Below are 27,597 nucleotides of genomic sequence, written 5' to 3'. Positions count from 1 at the left end.
TACCTTTACCTTTACCTTTACCTTACTCATGTGATCTAAGGTTAAATACCAGTCAAGAGAGAGCAGAGCAGAGATACATTAACAGTTAATCATCAACCCATCATGTACTCAGAGAGTTCTTTTAGCTTCAATGAAAATTCCCCAATGTTCCCTTTAGCGACACACACCATTTCAATGTACAATTGAACAATTACACTTAACAAGCAAGCAGCAAGACTGGGGGAGGGATGCTAATTTGCCAGCTTCCATGCCCACCACCTAAGTCATCTGCTTCAGTCTGCCTATTGAATATTTACCAAACCCATAATATTTGCCAAAAGTTTTCGAAAGTATTGGTGATTTTCCCCTCTTTTGAGGCTACAGAATAAAGTGGGACAAATCTGAAGCATTTGGATACCAATGGGTAGCAAAGCATGTTTGAGTATCAGGGGAAATTGGCCCTTTTAAATGGCAGACTAAGCAGCTTAAATACTTAGGGATTCAGATGACTGAAAATGTATCTTAATACCATGTTAGTGAAAATGAGAATTGATGGGAAAAAGTGGGGAAATCTGAATCCTGGTGTATGGCAGGATAAATAATTGAAAATGAATTCTCTGGTAAACTAAATGAATATACTTTGTGGACCCCATGTTGTTGTTGTTTTTAATCCCCAGAGATTTTTTTGGAAGGGATCATCTAGTCTAACCTCCTGCAATGCAGGAATATGCAGCTAGCCCAAATTTGGGGATCAAACCTGCAACCTTGGCATTATCAGCACCATGCTCTAACCAACTGAGCTATCTATGAAGAGCTCTAATTACCTACAAGAACATAATAGGCTAACTACAAACCATCCTGAAGTAAATGTGAAACAGATTAATCATTGGCATGGATAAAATAACCTAAATGTGTAAATGTGCTTAGCTTACTTACCTGGGAACAAGCCCACTGAATTCAAGAGGGTTTTCTTCTGAGGACTTTCTTTCATAGTTATGCATGCAGTGTAATTGATTAACTGGTTAAGTAGACTTTGCTGTTGATTAACTGTACGGCTCGCAAATAGTAATAAAAGGACACAACACAGCTTAAATGGGATCAAATCAGACAACAACTTTATTGACTACAGATGTAAGTGGTTTGGCATTGGCATTGGGCAACCATTTACTTCCGGGTCACCTGCTGGAAGTGATGCCAAGGGTCAATCTAGCAGCAGGGGGTTTCTATGACATATCAAATAGGGGGACCCCCATGAAGATTGCAGCATTGATGAGTGCTGAGGCCCCTACCCCCACTTGAGCATATGGACAGAAGCAACACCCCTCCTCCGATCCCTTTAACAGGACACCCTATATCTGGAGGGGCAGGCAGAGACCACAACCTCCCTTCCATCCAAGATCAACTGTATGGCTCGCAAATGTATTTTTCTAAAGAAGAGCTCTAATAAAAATAGTTTCTCAGGCTTAGAAGTACTCACCAGAGAAAAGAGACGTCCCATAAGCAACTGTGTCTTTCTTATGCAAATAAAAGATTGAGCTTTATCTCTCTTAATTTGTGGGTTCCACTGAGGGGGAGAAAGAACCAAAAGTACCGTATTTCGATCTAGATTTTCTGGCAAACTCTTCTCGATATTAACACTTCTGTTTATTTCAACGTAATCTTTCTAACATTATCTGCACCTTCAAAAATGATATTCTGTAATTCTGCAGTCGTTTATCCAACGGATCATTTCATATTGACAAAAAGAGGTCCTGAGTGATAATATGATTCCACAGCAATAAAATATTTCTAACCGAAATCAAATGGAGACCATTCTCACTGCTTTCTCCAAGGCAGAGGAAAGAATAAAAGTGAATGGGGACTATTCTCTTTAACTAAAGGGGGGGTTGTGTGTGTGTGGGGGTGTTCCCCCCTTACTGCAAACTATTGCAACCATACCAAGAAGGTAGGAGCACCAAGATCACCACAGAAAAGATGCAAGGCCTCACATCTTTTAAATCTCCACCTTTGACTTCTCCTAGCAGTTCTTCAGATATTACTTCTGCTCCGTCTTTTATGACATCTCCAAAGCAATCACAGAACACAATACTAGTCTAACAACCATGCTCAGGGGTCCTTTCAGAAGCTTATATTGGATTTTGCCTGTTACAGATTTGAAGCAAGAGGGCAGAAATCCTGGAAAAAGATAAAATTGCAGACTTGGGAGGCTGAAGACTCTTGACCCTGGTGCTGGAGGATGGCAGCCTATTTTCATAATGTAATGGAAACAACCTTTTGGTGTGCAGCTGAAGCAACAAGGGAAAGCCTGAAGAGTGAGGAAGTAGGGCAGGGACTAGGAGCGGCAAATGTTTTGTCACACAAAGTTTTCTACCAGGGGAAGTTTCTATAAAGAACCAGAAGTGCAGTGACCAAGTGCTCTTCTGAGGCAGGGTAGGGCAAAGCCACATAGCAGTGAAGCTACTTGTAAGGAGCAGAAGCTGATGTTTCCTCATGGCCGATAAACTACACCGGTGGTTGTTGGGTTTTTTTTATGCGCACACCTATTTTAGCTGAGTTTTCTTTTGAACACAGTTGTGATATTATTTATTTATTTATTTATTTATTTATTTATTTATTTATTTATCTATCTATTTAATGTTACTTGCCTCTCTCCTCCAAAACCATACATAATACACATGTGAGAAGTGGCTACTGAACTCCCACAGCCCATTAAAAAAATTCCCCCTCATTTTATTTTATTTAGAAATGGACATTTGTTTCAAGCTGGTTTTCAAATCTATCCATAGGCATCTTTGCTTGCTACATCAAGCAGCAGAAGCCGTGAGTTGGGGAGGAGCTCCATGGAACTAAGGATAATAACTGCATGCAAGCAAATACTTTTTTCTTACTGTTTTGGCCCAATCAGGTTCTTATTTTACAATTCCATGACTCCTGTCTTCTTTAATGTTTGTTGTACAAGGGGATTAATCATGCCCCAATCTGTATTCCTTCAACTATCTGCTTCAATTGTATTATGATTGCCATAAATATGATTGTTCCATTGTTTTCCTGAAGTGATTACCTATCCTAATATGCTAATGATGTGTACAATTTTCATCCCCATTTCTCTTTTTAGACCAATTAACAAGTGTGTAAATTTCAAATAAACAGTCTAATTACATTGATATAATTTGTCTGATTTTAGGATCATTGTGATAAAAGAGTTTCAAAGATAAAGACTTTCTGCCAAAGGCAGCAAGGATGCTGAATTGAAGGGATATTCACACTAGGAACACCTCACTTTGCCGAATTAAGCTACATTTTATCCTCCTTCCGTTGCAAGAATTGTGCTGTGTACTTATCAGGGCCATCTTACCCATTAGGGTTAGTGGCACCCTGTGCCACGGTGCCCACCCATCAGGGCGCCCAGCAGCAGGAGTCCGGGACCAACCAGGAACAGCTGCGAGGGCATGCTGGGTGGCATCGGCGGTGGTGGATTTTCCTACAGCAGCCTCTCGCTTCCTGCTTGGGAGAAGAGGCAGTGGTGGTGCACTAACATTAGGACTCAGTTCAGAGGTAAGGATGGACTCAAGAGTGTGCTCTCCATGCAGTTAGTGGTGAAAAACAAACAAACACCAACAAAAAGCCCTTTAAAGACGGGGGCGGGTTTTAAGGTACTATTAGATTCAGCAGGGCTTGCTCTCAGGTAAGTGCAGTTAAGGCTGCAGGCTTTGTGACCCAAGTTTTGGATCCTTTTTAGGTTCAGGGTGTCACTGCTTTACACCCACCCCCCACCATATTTGAAAACGTCAGCTTTGTACTTAAACACAAATTGGCCGAAATTTCATTCTCTGTGTCTTTATCAATTTAATTAAAGAACAACAAACTGGTGATTGCTTTTGTTAAGTTGTGGGTTGACATAGCAGACGACACAGCGATTTCTCCAAAGCAGCTCTTTATTTTGTAAGCTGGAACAGAACAACCTGAGGAGCTCAGTCAGCCTGCTTATACAGAGCTACAGAACAATTGTAACTGTTGCAACGTTCTAAAACTATCCAATCACTGAACGTCACTTTTCGATCCTTCATTTGCATACAAAACTATCCAATCACTGAACGTCACTTTTCGATCCTTCATTTGCATACAAAACTATCCAATCACTGAACGTCACTTTTCGATCCTTCATTTGCATAACTATCTACAGTTTCCCCCTGCTGGCCCAGGGTGAGAACTTCAGTACATAATAGCTTTAACTTTTTGATATGTGCTGATTTGAATCATGAGGATGAATTAGAAGAATTACTGAGTCTTGAATGAGTCTTGCTTTGGAATTGAGCTTGGTGTCAGCTCCCTAAAAAATGGGGGGTGCCACTGGAGGGATCTTAGCGCCACGACGGCCCTGGTACTTATTGATGACAATATAAACAATTTTTAATGTTCAAGCTGGTGGGTCCATTCTCCTGCTGAAAAGCTAACTACCTAAACTCTCCAACAGATGGGGAAAGAACAGAGTCCTGGTTTTTATTAAGCGTATTATAGCTTCTCTAGGTCAATGGCACCCATTGTGGTTGGTAGCATATGGCAATTGAACTAAGGGAGGCTTTCAGACCAAGCCTCAGCTGGAGAGACCTGGCCTTTGCCTGCTCATTCACCTACATTATATATAAATATGTTCTATTGATCTTTGTTTTTAGTTTCGCTTTTGCTTTTAACTTGTTTTGAACCTTTTATGATTTTATTGCCTGGTTTTATGTTTCTATGTTGTTGTAAATCACTGTGATATATTTTTAAGGTACAGCAGTGTAGAAATATTTAAGTATTTAAACAAACAAACAATCCCAATTTATAAGGACTCTGGAACTCAGTTTTTTGCTTCTGGATTTGAAACCAAAACAGACCTAAAGAACGCAATCTAGGTGATATAGCTTGAATTAAAAAGAGCAATGGCATTATACAAACCATGACTGGAGAAACTCATGCTCAATTGGGGCTGACCACAACATATCTTTATTGCAGTCTGTAGTTGTACTGGAACTATTTTTTAACTGTTTCTATATACTGAACTGTTTTTAAATGATTGTATTTTTCTTATATACGGAATTATTTTTAATTGTTTTGTATACAAGAACTGTTTTACATTTTTCTTGTTTTATGCATATAGCTGTTTTCTTTGTTTGACAATTGCGTATTTTATTGTTGTAACCCGACCTTGTGTTAATGGGTGGGTAAGAAACCAAGTCAAATCAATAAGCTGCTCACCAGCAACAACAGGTCTCAGAGGTACAAAACTCAGGGACCAGATTCCGCCACAAACCCAGCAGCCAATTCTGTCTGGGCTTATCTACTCAGGCAGCACAATTAGAGGGCCAAATGTCAGCAAGAACATCAAGAGTTCATTCACCTGTTCATCTTCCAGTGTGATATATGTCATCATCTGCCAGCACATTTGATATATGCCATCAAGAGGCCAGTCCCTATGCAAAAGAATCAATGGGACACAAATCAGACAACAGAAATAGCAGTATTCAGAATCCAGGAGAGGAACATTTCACTTTGCCAGGACACTCTGTTACTGACCTCAAGGTGGTCATCTTTGAACAGGAGAACTTCAAAGGGAAAATCCAGAATGAAACTGCTGGCTGACAACTTATCAAGAAATTCATTTGAATACAGTTCAGTCTGAATAGAGGCGGTGCTTTTCTGTTGTATTACAAGTGTTCATTTACTTATCATTGCTGAGTTATTGTGCTGTCACCAGTGTGAATTTTGCCTAAATTCAAGCTCTGGTTCATTGGTCAAAAATATCTGTAAATCAGAAGGCCCCTTTATTTACCCTGCCTGTTTATTGCTGCTGTTGGGCTATAGAGTAGCATAATAAAAAGTATCCTTCCCCTCATGTTCAGTTATGTTCATTTGGGGGGAGATTTTTTTTTTTCTCAGGCCCTCGAGGTAAAAATTGCAAAGGCCTTTCACACTTGCATACCTCACATTGCTTCACACTAAAACAAATAATAAGGTGTCTAATTACATTGACTTGATTAGTTAGCAAATTTTAAATGCATAATTTAGTATCAGAAGACATGGACTGTAGGCAGAGGTTCAAAAGAGGTCATTCTACCATTAGCATTTGTTGGAAACATGTTGCTCCCTTGGTGCTCTCCACAGTTCTGCAACTTCTGCTGAGCCGCCCTCAGCAGACCAGAACAGAACAGCAACATTCATAGTCCTTGACAAGCATTCCATTCAACCGGTGTTATAAACAATACCTGTTATACATTTGTTTATTGTTATTTATATGTTTAGATCCCACCCTCCCTCTAAGGAACTGAAGGCGGCATGCAGAGTCCCCCACCCCCCATAATACTGTCACAAATTCATTTTGAAGTAGGCTAAGCTGAGACGTGGGACGCAGGTGGCGCTGTGGGTTAAACCACAGAGCCTAGGACTTGCCGATCAGAAGTTCGGCGGTTCGAATCCCTGCAACGGGGTGAGCTCCTATTGTTTGGTCCCAGCTCCTGCCAACCTAGCAGTTCGAAAGCACGTCAAGTGCAAGTAGATAAATAGGTACCGCTCCAGCGGGAAGGTAGACGGTGTTTCCGTGCGCTGCTCTGGTTCGCCAGAAGTGGCTTAGTCATGCTGGTCACATGACCCGGAAGCTGTACGCCGGCTCCTTCGGCCAATAAAGCGAGATGAGCGCCACAACCCCAGAGTCGGTCACGACTGGACCTAATGGTCAGGGGTCCCTTTACCTTTTTAAGCTGAGAGACAGTGACTAGTCTAAGGTCATACAGTAAGCTTGATAACTTTGGTTGCTGTTTTCTGAAGCTTTTCCAACTCACATAGTATTCCAAATGTGGTTGCATCCTAGATCTGTATATGGCATTATGATCTCAGCAGTTTTATTTTCAGCTCCTTCCATAATGACCCCTAACATAGAATTTGCCTTCGTTATACACCTTTAGGTGCCAGGCAGAAACGTTCCTTTTTAACCAGGCCTTTAGTTGATCTGATTGACATCCTATGCTCTTTTAAAATGTGGCTCTTTTTTGGGGGGGGGTGTTATTGGGTTGTGGTTTTATTTTGATTATATATATTGTGGTTTTTATGTTGCTCTTTTCTGTGAACGGGCCTGAGACCTCCGAGTATAGGGCGGTATATAAATTCTATTATTATTATTATTATTATTATTATTATTATTATACTTACTGAACATTGGGTTGACAACTTCATCAAGCTATCCACTACAACCCCAAGGTCTCACTCCTGATCTCAGTCAGTACCAGTTCATACCTCATGAGCATATCTGTGAAATTAAGTTTTTGTGTGTGTGTGCTGAATTGCATCACTTTACACTTGTAGTGTTAGAATCAACGGAAGCTAAATTGGGTGGTATTAGGAGGGCTGGATGCGGATCCTCTTTAATTAATCCGAAGATTTGGAGGGCACTGCTTGACTGGATGTGAGCTGAAAGCTAAAATAATACGTGATGTGAAAGTACGCTTGTATGTTGTCTGCCAGGCTTTTTGCTGATTTTTTTTTTACTCTATTTTAAACAATGGTTCAGATGCCATACCCATCAATTCTAGGAAAGGGTATTTGGACTTACCTGGCTATAGATGAACTAGCAATAAGAGCACAGCCATCACCCATCATCATCTGTGGTTGCTTTCATAACATATGAGATGCAGGAAGACTGCTTTTCCTTTAAGGGCAAATTCTGGAAAGTAGGTCATACAAACCACAGGTGTAAACATACAAGTTTGTTCAGCATGCTACAGAAGGACAGTATACTTTTCAGATATGTGTACAAAGTTAGACCTTGACAATCCGATGAGTAATTAAGTTATGTAATGCTGAATGAAAAGAAATCTTTGTTAGTATCCCTTGGACATTATTGTAAATAGAAATTAGTGAATTTTTATGGATGTTAACTGATAGAAAAAGGAATACTGATTTGGATTTTTGTTGTTTCTTTAGCTCCATCTCTAACTTGTAAACATATATAAAATGGACAGAGATTCTGGAGCTCGGAACTAATGTAGCTTTTTCCAGGCACTGTAACACCATGATGGAAGTATTGTGATTTTCCTTTGAAAGCACACTTTCCAAAGAAAATGAAATAATGCTATCTTGCTATAAAAAAAGAAAATAAAGGAATGATGAGATGAAATTAAATCTCTCCTCCCCTACAATGCAAAAATAAACTTACATAGGGTTAATCCTTAATTACAATCAAAAAGAATAAATAAAATGCCAAGACCTGCAAATGGGAAATTTTCCACAGGAACCCAGAAAAACTACATTTGAGAGCTGGGAAGACTGATGCTGAAATTACATTTAGTGTTAGTTGAATACAACCTCTTGAGACAAACATCCAGAAAGATTTTCAGAAAGGGAAGTAGCAATCAACATTTGCCAAGATTCCCTAGACATCTTATCTTACAAATGAAAAACTATTATACTTTAGGGGAATCCGAATTCACTGTACAAAATAAAACATGAGATAGAGTCTAGCTGAGGGCAACATGATATGGACAATGGCTAGAAAAACTGGACTCAAACAAGCCTCAAATTTACAAAAGTCTGGTGCGGAAAAGCCCCTAACCAATAATTCATAATAGGAGCTTGACTCCTGGCATTTGATCTTTCCACAATAAAATATCCCTCCTAATACTGACAACTCCCTATCAAACCATTTATTTGCAGATACTTTTGCAGGTAGTTTTGGGCCTTTAACTGGGCAGGCAGCTGTTTGAACTATTGCTCCAAACTTTGCTGTTCCTTCCTGGAAAAGTATGTATTGCAATTTTTTTGAGGGCAGAAAGAACTGATGATAACAAGCATTAAAAAATTACTACAAATCAATCTTGTGGGAGGGACACAACCTAAAAGAGAAAACACTGCTTCATGAATGTTGTTGTTTAGTCGTTTAGTCATGTCCGACTCTTCGTGACCCCAAGGACCAGAGCACACCAGGCACTCCTGTCTTCCACTGCCTCCCGCAGTTTGGTCACTCATGTTGGTAGCTTTGAGAACACTGTCCAACCATCTTGTCCTCTGTCATCTCCTTCTCCTTGTGCCCTCCATCTTTCCCAACATCAGGGTCTTTTCCAGGGAGTCTTCTCTTCTCATGAGGTGGCCAAAATATTGGAGCCTCAGCTTCAGGATCTGTCCTTCCAGTGAGCACTCAGGGCTGATTTCCTTAAGAATGGATAGGTTTGATCTTCTTGCAGTTCATGGGACTCTGAAGAGTCTCCTCCAGCACTATAATTCAAAAGCATCAATTCTTCGGCAATCAGCCTTCTTTATGGTCCAGCTCTCACTTCCATACATCACTACTGGGAAAACCATAGCTTTAACTATACGGACCTTTGTCAGCAAGGTGATGTCTCTGCTTTTTAAGATGCTGCATGAATACTGGGCTGCAATAATTTGATGACACCACTGTTTTGATTCTGCAGAAAAAGTGAGAGCTCAAAAGTAACAGTTCCATATAAAAGGGATAGAATGGAAACCTAGTGGAGCTTATTTCACAGAGTAAACTGATATGAAGCAGATCATCACAGCAGCTGGGCAATTTTACCTCATCATTGCAAAAGAAAAGCCATGGTGGCTTAAATAATTTTTTTCAGGAAACCTGTGATAATTTCCTTCGTAGGAATAGCCTTCTGTAACCCTGTCACAGAGAAGTCCTTACTGAAATATTCTAGGACAGGTCATAGATGTGAAACTTCCCCTGACTTTGCTAACAATTTTTGATGGTTTATATGAAAATTTACCTTATAAGGAAATGTTATCATTCTTGTTTCTAGTTGCAAAACATTGCCAGGAATTGGAAGTCAAAGAAAAGATGTGTGGTTTAAGAACAGTTTGGCAAACAGCTTTATTGGAGAAACTGATAAAACAAATAAAAGCACTCTTGATTTACAAGCATAACTCAGTGGTAGCATATATGTTTTGCAAGCAAAAGGTCTTAGATTCAGTCCTTGGGGAAAACTCATGTCAGACAGCCAGACAATCGAGACAAAACTGAGCTAGATGGACCAATTCTCTAAGGTATGTTTATAAGGCAACTTCCTGTGTACACCTGGGGGTCCTGTAATGAGGCGCAATTTAAACTTGAGTTAGATATAAGATACTACACACACACCCCATGCCAATATAAATCTTAAGCATCTTACATTTATAATTTAGTTCCTGGGGAAAAGCAGACAGGGCTTTGGCAGGAATGCACTTACTCCATGGTCCTTTGCATTCCACTCATTCTAGGTTGCCCCTGCTATCACAGAGAGAGAACTAAGAGCCAGAGGAAACCTCCAGTTGGAGGGCAAGACAGACTAATTCCTCCGTCTACTACATGGGCAGAATCAGCTCAGAGCCTGTCCTGACAACCAGCCTTTGGGGCCTTGTTCAAAGGAGTGGCCACCATAGCTTCCCTTCCCTTGGAAAGGATTTTACTCTGCAAAAGCCCCACTGTATAGGATTACAGCAGTAGGGTCATTTGAGGCAACCTGAAGAATCAACTGCTACATTTTCCCCTCTCCACTGTTTTGCTTCAGGCTGCAGGCTCTCTCTTGCTCTCTCTCTCTCGCTCTCTCTCTCTCTCTCTCTCTCTCTCTCTCTCTCTCTCACACACACACACACACACACACACATGGTGCAGTCCAGCCTTACCACTTAATTCTGCTGATTGTATGAATACTTGGTTACTTCTGCCAGTGCAGAATTGGTATTCCAAACTCTACTGTCTATATCAGCTGTCGTCAACCTTTTCAGGACCCACTTTTAACCTGTTTAGAGACCTTTGCAACCCACGTTGGATCAAGCCATGACCCAGCTGTTGAAGACCAGTGGCCTGATCCATTAGCGCAAACAGAGCCCTGCCCCACCAACTTCATTCTTCGCTTAGCCAACTTGCATCTGCCTGCCTTCTTACCTAAATCCATTCCAGGGAGTGGCACTGACAGCATCCTCTTTCTTAGTCTCAGTGTTGGCCTTGCTGACTCTGACTGTCATTGACTCTGACTCCACCTAGTGTTGACCTCCCTGCTTTCTGCCCTGCCAGGCCCAATGGGGCACCAGCCACCATTGATCTCTGAGGCTCTTTAAAGAATAACACAGGTCTCAAATTTGGAAGCCAATTTTGTTCCAGGAGAGTTCACATAAGCGCAAGCGTCTGCCAGAGAGGCTAGAAAACTTTGTCATCAGAAACAGACAGCTGGTCCAGGCCAGGCCAGCCAGAAAAGCGACCCAAAAGGAAACAGCAGGGTATGGGCTAACACAAGGTGATGAATGGTACTAATTCTGATACCTGAAATGATTCTATTCCTAGATTTAATTTATCAGAAATGGATGGCCTACCTACAACAAACATGTATGCAGTTACTTAGTGCTACAAGGGAAGAAATGGTTTTCTGAATAATGCCAAATGCACAATTTTTATTACTCTGGCACATATTTCAGAACTGAACCCTGTTGAACTCCAGTTCAAATGCAACATTGGACAATTGAAGTCTTGCCATTGTACTAGGGCATTCCCATTTTCCAGAGAAGCCAAACTACCTAACTAGCTTGGAAAGCTGAAAAATATGAAGACGTTTGGGGAAAATATTAACATCAGAATTCTCATCACCCATTTATATATTTAATACAGACCTACAGGGAGAGTAGCTATTGTTTCAGTTGCCAGGCCGCTTACAGGACTAGATTTGCTGAACAACTGCTTTACGTACCTAGTTCAGATGGTCTTCAGGGACCAAAGTGACACTGGAATTTGAACTCGTCTCAGAAATTGATGTAACTAGCCAGCATCCCCTATCCTATCCACCATGGGAGAGAGAGGCCGTGGTCATTTGCCAGCTGTTTAGTTCTGCTACTGAACACTGGGTATTTGTTGAGGGGCAGCCATGCACTTCCACAGCAAAGACTCTGCAAGAAACAATCGTTGGGCTGCCACCTCGTGGGCAACAGTTAAACATCAAGAGAACTCAAGCATTATTCCTTTTTAAAAACAGGATTGGTTTTATTACACACACATGAAAAAGTGCAAGAAGAGAATAAAGATTAAAATATGAGGATTGTGGGGGGAGCTGGTGGAAGTCAAAAAATTTGTAAATTGGAAAATATGGTTGTATTTGAACAAATTTGTAAAAGGAAATTTTCAATAAAAAATTAATTAAAAAAAATAAAAAAGAAGTGCAAGAAGAGCACCAGTGCCAATGAGCACCGATCTCTATTTCAGATCAAATGGCTTAGTTTGTTAGCCTCTTTGCTTTCAAAACTGAGAGAGTTGCTTAGGCAATTGAATAATATCAGTGTTGGGAGTAGATAGTGAAAGCTTTTGTCCTGTTGCATTTCTCGGGATTTAACTAAAAGTCTTGCATTCTGTTTTAGAAATCACTTTGTTTCTGGAGCTAGAGATGTTAAAACCTACCATACCTTTTGGTACCGAGTAAGATAGAAAGCCAGCAAGAGCCACAGTCCTTGAACACATCCTTGGAACTAAGCCCCATTGTCCTTGGTGGGACTTCTGAGTTGTTGTAAGTTTGTGCAGTGCCTGGATTTGAATTCAGCATGTTAAAATATAAGTGATGTTAAAAAAGTAAGCCAGGCCAGCTTCCTGATGAAGTCAAGGTGATGGCTCATCAAGGAAACCATCAAGAAGCCAAACACTCTCTGCCAGATGCAGAGGGGTGGTCTCCACCCTGGCCTCTGGGTAGTTAGCAAAAGACAATTCAGAGTTGGGAGGAGAGGAGTGTCAGAGTTGCAGTGGCCTGATGTCAGGAAAAGGGGGAATAATTGTGTTTGAGGAAGCAGTTTGCAAGCTGGAGAAGAGAGGGTCACAGCACAATGCTGGCTGACAGTTTGGGATCCAATATTGCAGCCATGAGGGAGACAAAAACTTTGAGCGTAATGCTTTGAACCACAGTAGGCTCAAGTTGTATATATGTGTAAATAAACCATATATCATAAAGACACCACAGTTTCCACTGTGCAAAAGGACCCTGGTTAAGTGTGCCTTGTATCACTGGAATCTTGCACTGCTCTGAGATTGGGATGGTGTGTAATAGAGAAAGTGGAGTCTCTGGTTGCATGGCTGCAATCATATGCACTTGCTTGGGAAGGTCCCATTAAATTTAGTAGGACGTAGGGTAAACTTAGGGTACATTCGGCCATGGAAAGTATTGAGTTCTCCTGATTATATTGTTCATGCTTCTGTCCCATTTTCAAATGTCCCTTTCACAAAGCAGTACCCATTGTGTTATGGAACTGTGGCTTAAAGAAACCAATATGCCAGCATGTTGTGCTAAATTTCATTCACACTAATGGGTGTGGTGTGATGCAAGAATCAACAACCGGACAACATTGCTACTCACAATGTTCCCTCATGAAAACAGCAGGAAAGAACTGTATGCCAATATACTGCCCCAGATTTGTCCCTTTACTCTTGAGATTTTCTGGATTAAGGGGGCTGAAAAATGTTGTGTTTTTTTCCCCTGGAATCAAATAGCATGGAAATGAGCACTAAACATGTACTATATTCCTTAGTTTCCCAGAAGTGGCTTTCATGACATGCGAAAGCTCAAATGTAATATGAAAATTAACAGTTAGGAAATTGTCAGGGGAACTGAATGAATAAATAAAAGGGCCAGCCATAGTTCATTTTGAAGTCCCATGGAACATTAAGCACACAATTTTGATTGGACCATTCCCAAAACAGAGCAGATTTTTAAAAACAAAAACAAAACAAAAAACACCCTCAACATCTATCTAGAAACTATTCACTGTAGATGTCTCTTAATAGCTAACTTTCCATTATAAGGTACCAGGAAGGGAAATCAAATAGACTCTGACAACTTTGAATTTGGCAAGCAAGTAGTGGGTAATAATAAAAAGGGTACCAAATTGGAACTATGATGAAGTTCAAGAGAGGAGGGTGTGATGGAAAGTACACTTCAAAGCTCTATTGTGAACTCAGACAAACAGAAAAACAAAGCGCTATGTGCATTTGATAGAAAATGTAATATCCAGCTGTTTATTTCCTCTTCACTCTCATTTTCAATACTTTAAGGAACCAAAACATTATGGATTCAAATTAATCCCATAAATCAAGATAGAATTGGAACCATCCACTACATTAAAGAATTTTCAAAATCGCTCCTTCACTTTATGCCTTGCACTATTTTAACCAATTCTCAACCCCTCGTTCACAGTTTTGTTGCCCCTGCTCTCCTTATTGATATATGGTACAGTGGTGATCACACAGGGCCCCCGGACGTTTCACGGTCTATTGACCCTGTGTCACCACTGCGGTTGCTTTCTTCGCTGCCACCACCCCGCTCCTCACGGGGACACATGGAGTCCAGACAGTTGTTAACATAAACAAATAATCAAGTTTATTTTTAAGTGCAGGAACAAGCGTATGGTTTCAGTTTATTTTTCTCTTGTCAGTTTCTTAAATCTTAGTTCCTAACAACTTCAAACTGAATTATTCCCAACTCCGTAACAATTCCTCTCACTCTCTCACAATACAACTTGACCAACCCACTGCCTATTCCACCCTCTTCCTTCTCCAACACCCAAGCCTCAACTCCCAACTGACAAACCTCAACTCCCAACTCCCAAACCTCAACTGACTTTTTCAAAACCTCCCCTCTAACGTCTACTCCCCCCTTGCATTCTCACTGGCCAATCACACCACATCCATTTTAACCCTTTCCTTGACCCATCCTAGGAGGCAAAGGCCACAGATACACACTATGGATGGTCCGTGGGACACAGGTGGCGCTGTGGGTTAAACCACAGAGCCTAGGACTTGCCGATCAGAAGGTCGGCGGTTCAAATCCCTGCGACAGAGTGAGCTCCCGTTGCTCGGTCCCTGCGCCTGCCAACCTAGCAGTTCAAAAGCACGTCAAAGTGCAAGTAGATAAATAGGTACCGCTCTGGCGGGAAGGTAAATGGCGTTTCTGTGCGCTGCTCTGGTTCGCCAGAAGTGGCTTAGTCATGCTGGCCACATGACCTGGAAGCTGTATGCTGGCTCCCTCAGCCAATAAAGCGAGATGAGCGCCGCAACCCCAGAGTCTCCCAAAGATATCCTGCAAAGCAGCAGAGGTTTAGGATCAGAGTTTTTCTTCTCTTAGATGGGCTACCTTCCCAGGTTGATGAGCTCCATCTGCCCCTTACGTAAATTACATAAATAATTATATAAATTATGTTAAAAAGCAGTCAGTGAGACAAAAAAGCAGTATTTTGCAGAAACCAAACTGCAGTGGAATGGAAGCAGCACTGATTGTGATGAAGACAGGCCAGAATTGAAATCACTGCCTTCTTACATCCCTACTGGTTACAATGAACTGACCAAACTGACTTCCTTGGCAGAGAGCTCAAACAGTGGGGTGCTTATACTGAGAAGTCTATTCATTACTGACACTTGATAGACTTCTGATAAGATGCAGAACTCTCCATGGTATGGCCCTTTTTGGCTTGAGGTGGAACATAAAGAAGAGGGCAACTAGGACCATCACCTTCTTGGAGATGGTGCCCTGCCACTGGAACTCACTGCCTAAAGAGTCTCCCCTAGCCACTTATAAGGACAGAGATGGGGGGATAGTGGCCCTCCAGATGTCGGACTCCCATCAATCCCAGCCAGCATGGATAACTGGCTTTAAAAATGTAGTATGAATTATCCCAATTAAAGACAACCTTCAATTTAATACTGAGTATTTTTACTGCAAACTTTTCTGTGCACTTGTTTTCACCTTACTTTTCAAGTATATTCTTAGTATCTGGATTTGTTGTTGTTGTTGCTGCTGCTGCTGCTGCTGTTCCCATCGCCGTCGTCGTCATCATCATCATCACCTTTTGGTTATGTGTAATGTGGCCACTTTCAAGAAAGAGGCTTAGTGATCAACCAATCAAGCTGTCCAGTCAAATGTGCAGTTCAGTCAAACTCCACATCATTTTATCAGGGAAGCCTCTGGCGTTTGCTGCCGAACACTCGGGGAGAAGGAGTCGGGCAGCATCGAGGGAATAATGGCCATGAAAAGGATCTTTTTGCTTTCACTTCTCGAAGCACGCACTGGACAAGGGAGCACAGCATGTTTCATCAGAAACAATGAACTCTCCTTTTCAACTCTCTGGCATTTTGGCAAAGCTGCTGATGGCTCAGAAACCCAGAGGACAACGTGTTGGCCATGCTGAAGCCCACTTTTGTTCCCTCAGACAGGCACTGCTGAAAGTGCTCCTGTTGTCACTAACCAACTTCCGAGGCCACATTTACATGTCGGCATGTGTGTACGTGAGCCTTTGCTCATTCCGCAATTACAAATGCAAACACCTACTATTTCCAGCCTGACAGGCTGCCAAAACCTTTGTATATGAGTTGGCACGAGAGATTACTCCCGTGTCCATTCATCGTATTAGCAAGGCTCAATAATAATAAAAGAGACATCCGAGGCCAAACGCGTTTTAATCCTTTTTCTTTCCTGCACATGGTTTTCTAGTGGTTTCACATTTCCTTCTTCCCCAGTCGTTCCATAAATCCTCATCGTGAAGCATTTCACATAATGCATCTGTTTGCCTGCTGGCTCTTTTGGAGTTGCAGGTAAATCATACAAATCCTCAGGTCAAAAGAGATTCACTCTAAGCACTCTGAAAGAACAGAGTGTCCTGACTTTCCCTGAAATTAAGGATGACCTCCATTCTGATAGCCACAGCTTTTTTTTTATCTTGCCAGAGTCCTAGGCAGCTGGTCTCCATTTTTGTTTGCTTGCTTGCTTACAGCTTCTCACCTGTTTATATGGTTGCCTTACTGGGTTGTGCTCCAGGGTAGGCGTTTAACAAAAATGATGCACCACAGCACAAAACAAGCCGATGAAGGCTGAGCATCATGACTGATTTTTTTTTTTGGGGGGGGGGGGGTAGGGAATGGAATTAAGTGCTTGGAACATGGAAAAGTATCATTTTGCTGCAGATCCTACTTGAGGTACTAGTAGTAGCAGTTACTATTACAGTGGTACCTGGGGTTAAGTACTTAATTCGTTCTGGAGGTCCGTTCTTAACCTGAAACTGTTCTTAACCTGAAGCACCACTTTAGCTAATGGGGCCTCCTGCTGCCGCTGTGCCGCTGGAACATGATTTCCGTTCTCATCCTGAAGCAAAGTTCTTAACCCGAGGTACTATTTCTGGGTTAGCGGAGTCTGTAACCTGAAGCACCTGTAACCTGAAGCGTCTGTAACCCGAGGTACAGGTGCAGAACATGGTGTAGAACATTCCTACCCACAGCCATCCATCCCTGGGGACTATTAACGAGGTAGAACCACCTCAAAGCTCTGCTGACTCCTACTGATCAGGGAGAGCCCCCCCCCCTTGCCTCTCACCTTCCATTCTGCTCATCATAGTTGTGGCATCCTACGGCACTCCCCAGGCTCAGTGCCCAGTTCAGCAGAACCAGTCACCATGCCCTAAATTTGACCCCTAGGGTGGAAGATAGTAGGGAGGAGATTCTTTTCCTCTTTTTTTGTTGTGCAAGGTTGGCGCAGCAAAGGAGCCCAAACTGAGACCCTTCAGTGGATTCTTGACCAGCCTTGCTCCAGTCCCACAACACCCTGTTTTGGGACATTAGATTGCCTAGTCCTCACAGGAACACTACTTGCCCAGAGGCTTCCATAGAGGCAGAGTTCGTCCCCCACCACTCCTGGAGCTTGGCAGAGGAATACCTCAGGCCAGTCCTAATTTGCTTCGAGAACACAGAATGGAGGTTAAGATTAAATCTGCTGCTTCTAAATGTGACACTGGAGTCCAGCTCACGCAACAGGATGGGATTTCACCTTTGCTGAGCTTATTTATTTATTTATGTGGCGGAAAACACTTTTAACCCAGCGCTAATCTAATGCTCCTTCTGTTACTTGGAGCAGCTTGTAATAAAGACAATAATATTTCAACTTAAAAGAAACAGCACAAATAGAGACAGGTTATCTTCAGTCTCAATCAAATATGGTCCTCAGATAAAAGCAACTATCTACCATTTAGTCTTGACTATATGGCAAAAGGGTGAAGGGTGGTAGCACAGTGATTGAATATCAGCTTTACTTGCAGAAGGTTCCAGCTTCAATTTCTGGCATTTACAGCAACGGCAGGGAAATGACTCCTTTCTGAAATCCTGGCAGTATGGTTCAATATAAGGCAGCTCCCTATGTTCCTATGATGCCAAGAAGGGGGATGGTAGTCGAACTTCATAAACCACGGTGTTCCATAATTTAATCCCAAGTGAATAGGCACCCCAAAATCCCAAATTAGCAGTAGGTTCTACAAATTCCAGAGTGTTTTTGGGGCATGCTAGACCTCACAGTGCATAGATGCATGGAACAATAGACACACTAGGTCTTGTCAAACACGGACAGTAGTCTCAGGGATGTTACATTATGACGGGTTCAACTGCACTCGGAATGGTTCAATCCTCATAGCACAATAAAATAACTGACTGCACTAATCACAATGTTATTAATCAAGAAAGTTTGCTTTAGTCGTGCAAAAGAACTACTTAAACCCATACATAAATCCCTTACCTTTGGCACATAACTCTTTTTTTTTATTCCAAGGTCTTTCCCATTGCACCTTCTGTCAGATTCTAGCTATAGGCTTAACAATACAACATTTTGTGTTCATTTCCATTAGTTAGAAAAGGATTCCCACTGGTGGACTTGAAACATGGAAAAATTATGTATTTGAAATGTTCTGTTCAAATAACTATGTTTTATGGGTGTCTGTTTTCAGAAACACAATGAGAGCCCAAAACCTTCTGTAGATTAAATACATATATTTAATAATAATAATAATAATAATAATAATAATAATAATAATCCCAACCATAATTAGATACATTGATTTAGTAATCTCTTCCACAAAGATTTAAGGCACAGCCCCTGGGGTCAGTCAGCTCGTAATGGGATGCAAGAGATAATTAAACTGCTAGTATCTATGTATTATGTGCTTCAGCAGATTGCTAGACAATATTCCATATGTTTATTTGCTTTTATCATTTTCACAATGCATTTCCTGCATAATATTTCATAAGGACTAGCTTAGTAAACAACCTAAAATGGCTGTTGATCCTCTCAGGAAATGCAAATCACTAAGGTTCTACTGTAGTCATGCAAAGCCCGGCTACTATTGCAACATTCCTCGCTAGATGAAAGAGTTTTCCGTTTTGGAGGTGCTTCGCAAAACGAATTTCCTATGGGCTTGCTTCACAAGACGAAAATGTCTTGCAAGTTCCTGCAGGGTTTTTTCCCTCCCCCCCCCTTTTTCTACACCGCTAAGCCGCTTATCTGCTTATCCGCTAAGCCGATAAGCCGCTAAAAGCCGCTAAAAGCCGCTAAGCGCTAATCCGCTAAGTCGTCAATGGGCTTGCTTTGCAAGACGAAAAAACCGCTAGACGAAGAGAATTGTGGAATGGATTCTTTTCGTCTTGCGAGGCACCACTGTAATAATAATAATAATAATAATAATAATAATAATAATAATAATAATAATTTATTATTTATACCCCACCCATCTGGCTGGGCCTCCCCAGCCACTCTGGGCGGCTTCCATAGAAACCAAAAATACAGTAAAATCACACGTTAAAAACTTCCCTGAACAGGGCTCCCTTAAGATGTCTTCTGAATGTCAGGTAGTTGTTTATCGCTTTGACATCTGCTGGAAGGGTATTCCACAGGGCGGGCGCCACTACCGAGAAGGCCCTCTGCCTGGTTCCCTGTAGCTTTGCTTCTCGCAATGAGGGAACTGCCAGAAGGCCCTCGGCGCTGGACCTCAGCGTCCGGGCAGAATGATGGGGGTGGAGACGCTCCTTCAGGTATACTGGACCGAGGCCGTTTAGGGCTTTAAAGGTCAGCACCAACACTTTGAATTGTGCTTGGAAACATACTGGGAGCCAATGTAGGTCTTTCAGGACCGGTGTTATATGGTCTCGGCGACCACTCCCAGTCACCAGTCTAGCTGCCGCATTCTGGATTAGTTGTAGTTTCCGAGTCACCTTCAAAGGTAGCCCCACGTAGAGTGCATTGCAGTAGTCCAAGCGGGAGATAACCAGAGCATGCACCACTCTGGCAAGGCAGTCCGCAGGCAGATAGGGTCTCAGCCTGCGCACCAGATGGAGCTGGTACACAGCTGCCCTGGACACGGATTTAACCTGTGCCTCCATGGACAGCTGTGAGTCCAAAATGACTCCCAGGCTGCGCACCTGGTCCTTCAGGGGCACAGTTACCCCATTCAGGACCAGGGAATCCTCCACACCTGCCCGCCTCCTGTCCCCCAAAAACAGTACTTCTGTCTTGTCAGGATTCAACCTCAATCTGTTAGCCGCCATCCAACCTCCAACCGCCTCCAGACACTCACACAGCACCTTCACCGCCCTCACTGGTTCTGATTTAACAGATTGGAATTGATCCCACTCAACTTGACTAGACAGAACTCTAGCACTCTCCCGCCCTGGCCCTGCTCCCATGGAGGAGTCTACTTCTTCCCAAATCTGAGCGATTTTATCTGCAAAAAACTTTGCAAAATCGTTGCAGGAGAACATGTGGCCCGTACTGGGTCCTGATGTTGCAGGTGGTTCCGCTAAATTGTGAACCACCTGAAAAAGTCTCTTGCTGCTGTTTTCTGCAGATGCAATAGAGGCAGTGAAGAAATTCTTCTTCGCCGTCGCTATCGCCACTTGGTAGGCTCGACATTGAGCTCTAACATGTGTCCGGTCAGATTCAGAATGGGTCATCCGCCACCGGCGCTCTAGCCGTCTCAACGATTGTTTCATTGCCCTCAGATCCGTGGAAAACCACGGGGCTGTCCGGGTTCCATGCAGTCGGAGAGGGCGCTTCGGAGCCAAACAGTCAATAGCCCTGGTTAACTCCACATTCCAGCGGGCCACCAGGGAATCAGCTGAAAGGCCATCAACATGGGATAAAGCATCCCCTACCACTCTCTGGAAACCATTTGGATCCATTAAGTGGCGGGGGCGGACCATCCAAATTGGTCCCACCTCCCTGCGGAGGGGATGGGTCGCGGAGAAGTCCAGTTGCACCAGGAAGTGATCTGACCATGGCACTTCTTTTGTTTCACTTTTACTTAGTGTCAGATCACCCACGTCACTAGAGGTGAACACCAGGTCTAAGGCATGTCCATGACTATGAGTTGGGCCAAACTTATTCAGGGACAGCCCCATGGAGGCCATGCTTTCCACGAAGTCCCAAGCTGCCCCTTGTAAGACCGTGTCGGCATGGATGTTAAAATCTCCTAGGACGACTAAGCTAGGTGTCTCCAGGAGAACATCCGCCACGACCTGAAGCAGTTCGGGCAGGGAATCCTTGGTGCAGCGGGGAGGTCGGTACACCAAAAGGAATCCTGTACTGCCCCTATTGCCCAACTTCCAGAACATGCACTCGGAAAACTGGGTCTTCCCAATAGGACGCCTGGTGCAAACTAATGACTTCCTAAAAATCACTGCAACCCCCCCTCCCCGCCCACATGACCTGGGTTGCTGTGCGTAAGAGAAACCTGGTGGATAAGCAGCGGCAAGGACAGGCCCATCTGCTTCATCCAACCAAGTCTCTGTTACACATGCCAGGTCAAGTCCTCCATCCATGATCAAGTCATGGATGGCAGTGGTCTTATGAATCATTGACCTGGCATTGCACAGCAGCACCTTCAGGTCATGTGGGTATCCCTTGCTGATTCTAGTATCCATCCGGTCAGGACCAGACCCGGAGGCAGGAATAGTCCTCAGACAATGACTAAACCTGCCCCCTCTGTAATGACATGGTCTAGTCTTAGCGTAACTCCTCCTCCTACCCGTGATCACTGAGATCGGTTGTCCCAGTGCATCCCCCCGTGGAACATGCCCCAGCCATTTTGTGGGCTGGGGCCCAATCCCCGGCAGCCCTGACCCCTCCCCCTAAGAACAAAATAACACCTTAAACAAACAAACAAAACCAATAAAACAATACAAACAAAAAAATGTAAAAATTACAAAAACATCAAAATAAAAAAAAATTCCCCAAGCCCAACCAAACATCCATCCCACCCCCACCCCCCACATACAAAAAATCCAAATGAATTTTTTAAAAAACATTTTAAAAACACTCTGTGCCCCTCCGGCAGTAACAGCAACTGTCCTAGTGAGGCCTGTCAGGCCCCGCCCCAGGCCAGATGGTAAGTGGCAAGAGCAGGGCCCTCAAGCACTCACTCAGGGGAGTCCTCCTGGGCAGCGGCAGCAAGCAGCAAGCAGTCCTTGTGAGGCTTCAGGCCCCGCCCCAGGCCAGATGGTAAGTGGCAAGAGCAGGGCCCTCAGGCACTCACTCAGGGGAGTCTTCCTGGGTAGCGGCAGCAAGCAGCAAGCAGTCCTTGTGAGGCTTCAGGCCCCGCCCCAGGCCAGATGGTAAGTGGCAAGAGCAGGGCCCTCAGGCACTCACTCAGGGGAGTCTTCCTGGGTAGCGGCAGCAAGCAGCAAGCAGTCCTTGTGAGGCTTCAGGCCCCGCCCCAGGCCAGATGGTAAGTGGCAAGAGCAGGGCCCTCAGGCACTCACTCAGCGTCGACTCTCCAAAAATAGTTGGTTAAAAGTGGATTTAGGGCAGCATCGTTGAATTTGCATTACGTCCAGAATTGCCCCAGATTCCAGGGCCTTAGGATGGGAGCAGACATCATAAGGGGCATGTAACTGCCAATACTCCAGAACCCTATGCAGATTGCTGCCACTATTGGCAACTTTCCCCCTCCCTGGGCAGCTTGGTTTCACTGAGTTCGAAGGGGAGGAGGTGGTGGTTTGGATGAGCTCTAATGGGAGGCTTTGGGCGAGAGATAGGGTAGGGTGGGCACACAAGGTGAGCAGGGACAGCAGCCCCTATTAAATATAAGTATTTGCCATTTTAGGATAGCATACCCTCCAACATCCCACTGATGAAAATTGGGACGTGTGTTTTTTGGTCCCACACTCTCACACGGGCCCAATCTCCCCTTCCCCATCAAATTTTCCCCTTGAAGGGGTGGATTCATGTACCCCTCCCCTATTATTATTATTTATTGAATTTATATGCTGCCCTACACCCAGAAGTCACAGAACAAAATCAAAACATAAAAACACAAAATATATAACCAAAATAAAAAAAACAACCCAATAGTCCCCCACAAAGAAACACATTTTAAAAGGGCATAGGATGTAAATCAAACAAAGACCTGGTTGAAAAGGAACGTTTTTGCCTGGTGCCTAAAGGTGTATAATGAAGGCGCCAGGCGAACTTCCCTGGGGAGAGCATTCCACTGACGGAGAGCCACTGCAGAGAAGGCCCATTCTTGCATTGCCACCCTCCAGACCTCTCGAGGAGGAGGCACACGAAGGAGGGCCACAGAAGATGATCTCAGGGTCTGTATAGGTTCATATAGAAAGAAGCGGTCCTTTCCCTAACACATACAGACACACCCTGTCCAAACCGGACCATTACCCCAGCCCATTTCCTCCCTTCTCCTCTGCACCCACCTTTGCAGGACTGCTCACCCCCTCCCCCATGCAAAGTCCCCTTTAACTCTAGCCCTGTCTTCCTTCCACATACTTCCACTCCTTGCCTCCCCCACCCCACTCTCTGGTGATTGCTCCCGGTCACCACCCCACCTCCCTCCCTTACCAAGCTCCCAACCCCTTGCTTGAACTGCCATTTATCCCAGCTCTCCCGGCTGCCATTACCTCTAGAAGACGTTTGCCCTTCCCACTTCCCTCCCTCCACATTCCAGTTGCATCCCCAGTATCTGCCTGCCCCCTGTCTGCATGCCTCTTCTTGAGGCTCCTTTACCATGGAGGCTCCTCTATCATAGAATCATAGAGTTGGAAAGGACCCAAGGGTCATCTGGTCCAGCCCCTGCAATGCAGGAACCTCACCTAAAGCATCCATGATCGTCCGCCTCACCTGCCTGCCGCCATCACCATGCACTGAGCAGCCCATCATGGGACTCGGCCATGGAACCTAGACCAAAATACTGGGCTAGGACTCTTCCATGGTACACTGTTAGGATGCAGAAGAACCAACCCCCATGACAGGTTGCCAGGAACGGACAAGAGAAGGAAAATCCTTACCATCTGCTTTTATTCAATAATCACAGAGAGAGGCTTGGGATTGCAGCCTCTCAGAATAATGGCATTGTCCCACGTGAATCTCCATCCCTTCCGTCTCTCCCACTTCCTCATGAGTCATTGCTACAGGTGATAAAAAGTGCCCTCTGCCTTTGAGCTCTTTGCTCTCCTACTTTCAAGGCCCGCCGTGTTCTGGGAGAGGGCGGGGTCTGGAATGCTTTCATCAGCTGTCACTCTCCTGGTGCTTCTTCTTCTTCTTCCTCCTCTCCTATTATTTCCCAGCCATTCCTCTCATTTGCCTCTGAGCTGTGACCTCCCTCAAACCCGTTGTAATTCTCAACTGTCTTCTTTTTCTCTGGAAGGGTCAAGCTAGAGAGGCAGTCTCCACCATTCCTCCTCTGCCCAGTCCCTGACATAAATGGTAAAGGTAAAGGTACCCCTGCCCGTACGGGCCAGTTGTGACCGACTCTGGGGTTTTGCGCCCATCTTGCTTAAGAGGCCGGGGCCCAGCGCTGTCCGGAGACACTTCCGGGTCACGTGGCCAGCATGATGAAGCTGCTCTGGCGAGCCAGCACCAGCGCAGCACACGGAAACGCCGTTTACCTTCCCGCTATAAAGCGGTACCTATTTATCTACTTGCACTTAAGGGTGCTTTCGAACTGCTAGGTGGGCAGGAGCTGGGACCGAACGACGGGAGCTCACACCGCCGCGGGGATTCGAACCGCCGACCATATGATCGGCAAGTCCTAAGCACTGAGGTTTTACCCACAGTGCCACCCGCGTCCCTCAGTCCCTGACATACACTTGGATAATTGCCTTCCTCTTTCCTGACCTGACTTTGCTTAAGCCCATCATGGTGGAGGGTGATTACTAATCTGAACATCACTTTCAGATTTTATTCCCTGTTGCTCCTTTGCAAATAGCAGGGGGGAATAGACTTTAGTCCTTTCATGTAAAAGTTTATGACGTACAGTTGTAAGAAGCCACTGGACCCCTGGCATTTTGCCAATGCAGGCCAGACTCTCTTAGAACACGAATATCTTTGGACACAAAGCGTTTTTGCTTCCATCCATTGCAATTTACCTTGCGACTGCTGGTTTACTGCCTATTTTTTTATTATTACAAAGACATATAAAAATTGTACAGACAGGGCTCAGGGATCCAAGATTTAACAATACACCTGTATTAAAATGAAAGTATCATCTGCCAGAACTCATTAGCATTTATAAGGATGGCTAAACAGATTCTTTTCGCCATGCTTCAGCATACGGGGTAGCAACAAAGCGTGACATTCATTAGCTTTGAGTCTTTCTGAACAGCTTGGATCAATCTCTGGGGTAAAAAGAGAACAGAGTTGAAAGTGAGGATGGGCGAGGTTGGGTGGAATAAGTGATGTCAATCAATACTAGTGTAACTACTGCACAACTGGGGGTAGAGCACTGCTCCAAGGTTACTACTTAGGAAACCGAAATGAGATGTATATGCTCTGGAGGTCCAATTCCACAGAGAACTATATAGAATAGTAATTTAAAACTGCTAATGAATCGTGTAGGGAGAGAACCTGATGCTGTACAATGGTTAACTTTCAGGATTTGCTTCCACAAGTTATGACGATGATCATGAGCTTAAATGGACTTAAAACATGATCAGGCAAATTCAGAGACGCTAGTGATATAGGTCCTTCACATTCAGAACAATAAATAATTATTATATAAGGGATATTATGTCCTCCGTATTCAGAGAAATACAGTATGCTTGCAACTTGTGTGTCTTTAATGTGTGATTTCACATAATTGAAGGGCAGCCACTTGAAATCACACAAATCAGGGTTTCCCTGAGCTGGAAATACCTTTTAAACTCTCAGACTTGCTTAACCAGTCTCTGGGGTTTTCTTGCACTGGCTCTGGGAAGCTCTCACAAGATCTTGCTGGAATTTGGACAGCACCACGGGATCTCATGACAGCATCCCAGAGCTCACATAAGAGCATCCCAGACCCTGGTAAGCAAGGTTCAGAAGCTCCCTGCCTTGCCTCGAGGGTAAGTCTTGCTCAGCACATGGCTCCAGAAAGTTAAGGATGCTTGCATGGGGTTGGTTCCAAGGGGGAGTATAAACATTTTTGCACATACACACCTTCCCTGGGATGTAACCCCCATGCAAGATACTATCAGACTGTAAATATGTCCTCAATAGTCAGAGGGCTTTATAACACTGAATAACTGGTGCTGGGGATAAAGAACCAAGAATATCTGTAGCCTTCATGCCATGCTGGTGAATTTCTGAGAGGCATCTAGGCAGGCACTCTTGAAAACAGAATGCTATGGCTATGTTTCTGTATGTGCTGGAAGCTGCCCAGAGTGGCTGGGGCAACCCAGCCAGATGAGTGGGGTATAAATAATAAAATTATTATTATCACTCATTTGGCAATTCATAGTGAAAAGTGTTTCTGTTCGACTGGAGTGTCTTTTCCAAGAGGCAAAAGAAAAATTCAAATTTGCCGGGAACCGTATATGTCAGCCATCAAATGCCCAGGTGAATACCTTGTGCTGATAAAGTAGGAACAGACACACCTCACCAGGGAAAATTCTACAAATGGGGATCCACCACCAAGAAGGCCCTGTCATGGGTCCCTGCCAACTAGGCAGCATACACCAGCAGCAACACCAACTGGGCTTCCCTTGTCAACTTTAGGGCCCAAGATGACTGATACTGGAGGTGGTAGCCTTTTAGGTCCCAAGCTGTTTAGGGCTTTATATGCTAGTACTAGCATCTTGAATTGGACCTTATCACTCACTCGCAGACACTGCAGGGCTTTCAGGACCAATGACACATGGTCCCATTGAGCTGCCCCACTCACCAACCCATAAGCTACATTCTGCACTAGCCACAGCTTCAGGATGGTAAAGGGCAGCCCCACTGAGCATCCTTTGCAGTAGTCCAGGTCCAGAAATAGCTGTAGCTGGTGAACCAGCCTAAGATAGTCATCAGTATTCCTGGCCACACAGGCCATTTGGGATTTCATCGGCACTTTGGAATCAGAACAAATTCAGAACAAATCAGTCCTGAGTTATAGGAGTGTAGATGGTGACTTGGAAAGACTGGGATGAAGTAGAAGAACACAGGGATCTTTCCCTAGTAGGCTTATGGTAGTTTTGCTTCAGGCATTTAAGGACATCCTTTTGAGAAGCTATGCTGTTATAAAGAAGTCTAGTTGGATGAGCAAGAACACAGTGTTAGTGGCAATGTCAAGCACCAGCTTTAAATATTATTTACGGCCAGCAGGCAGAAGCCCTGCACCTTAATCAAAGCATTTTTCAGCTGCCAACCCAGCAGGCAATTTTGAAGCAAAAGATTTAGCAACCGTACCAGGCTACCGCTCCTGAACAGGAAGTGTGCCTTCTTTCAAAGGACACCGTGTATGCTTCTAAAGAGTTGTGAAATCCAGTGTTTTTCCTTACAACTTCAGGACATTTCCCAGTACATGTTGTTGATTTTGGTGGCTGACAGCATCAACACTTTTGGCAAC

The sequence above is a fragment of the Podarcis cretensis genome (assembly GCF_951804945.1).
Source record: "Podarcis cretensis genome assembly, chromosome: 1".
Taxonomy (NCBI): domain Eukaryota; kingdom Metazoa; phylum Chordata; class Lepidosauria; order Squamata; family Lacertidae; genus Podarcis; species Podarcis cretensis.
The sequence above is the reverse complement of the archived record's forward strand: the minus strand, read 5'-3'. Positions refer to the sequence as shown.